Below are 1,358 nucleotides of genomic sequence, written 5' to 3' on the forward strand. Positions count from 1 at the left end.
GTGGATGAACTTAGAGGACATTATGCTGAGTGAAACAAGTCAATCTCAGACAAACGTTGTATTATTTCACTATTATAAAATGCCAAGGAAAGGTTTATATATGAAAGGAAACTTTCTTTGTTGGTTACCAGGAATGTTGGTTACTTACCTATTGCAAGATAGGTAAGAGACAAGTATCGATTTGGGTGAAGGGAAAGGTAACATATTAAATTGAGTGACAAACAGAATAATGCTAAGGAAAGGAAGACACAGAGAGGTGCATAAGAGGTACAGATATATTAAAAAAAAAACACTTTTACATATACGATACTATATTATCAGTAATAACAAACATTAATCTATGGTGAAAAAAGAAAATAGAAGATCCTGGGTAGACTGGGAGAAAAATGTGGAACAAAACTCAAAATCATAAAGAAGACCACACTTACTGGTCTGACAGAGACTGGCAAAACCCCCAAAACTATGGAAACTAGTCACCCTTCAGGCCTAGAATTGAACTCACTCCCGTGGCTTCCAGTCAAACAATAGACAGGCATATAAGGTGAACATTTACACTAGGTAGGTATACTCCTTAGAAAAATCAACCACGAGAAATCAGAAGGGGGTAGTATTTGCACAGAAAGATAGCTCAGAGAGTGGGAATATATGGGAAAGAAGGATACACGGAAAAGGTAACCACAGGGAGGAAGTGGGAAGGAGAGCTACTACATTATGGGGATTGTAATCAATGTCATGAAACAAAATTTGTATGAACTATTGTTCGGAAAATGAATTTGCTCTGTAAACTTTCACCTAAATCACAATTAGAAAAAAAAAAAAAAAACACTAGTACTGGGTGGGGCGGGGGGGAGTGTTTAACCTCCTCATGATATGCATGAACTGTTCAAGAAGAAAAATAACTCGGTATTAAATACTGGCAATTACCACTGTTGCCCAACACTCATTACTACAAAATTCTACTTTATAACTGAGCAAATAACTCTTCTACAATTCTAGTTCTGCCTTGGATGCTAAACACAATGAATCCCATCCTTGTTCAACATGACCATCCCAACATTTGACCATTAACTGCAGTCACCACCACCCAGCCAGAGGAAGCGTGCATATTGCCACGATGCTGAATAGTTTTCATCAAAGCTTCCAGACTAAGACACAGTGCCCGATTACCCAATAAGCAAGGAAAGCATGATCTTACTTGTGTTTACTTACTAATCTGTAGCGAACACTTTCTGAAAAAACATGTGAAAACTGTTCACTGTAGATTAGTAAATATGTACAACTAAGCCTGTGCATACTTTACTTATTGTGTAATCTTGCCCTGTGAAGACAAACTAGGAAGGCAGGCCCTGCAATCTACT

Source organism: Orycteropus afer, unplaced genomic scaffold (genome assembly GCF_000298275.1).
Source record: "Orycteropus afer afer isolate SDZICR_OR568_19922 unplaced genomic scaffold, OryAfe1.0 scaffold00382, whole genome shotgun sequence".
Taxonomy (NCBI): Eukaryota; Metazoa; Chordata; class Mammalia; order Tubulidentata; family Orycteropodidae; genus Orycteropus; species Orycteropus afer.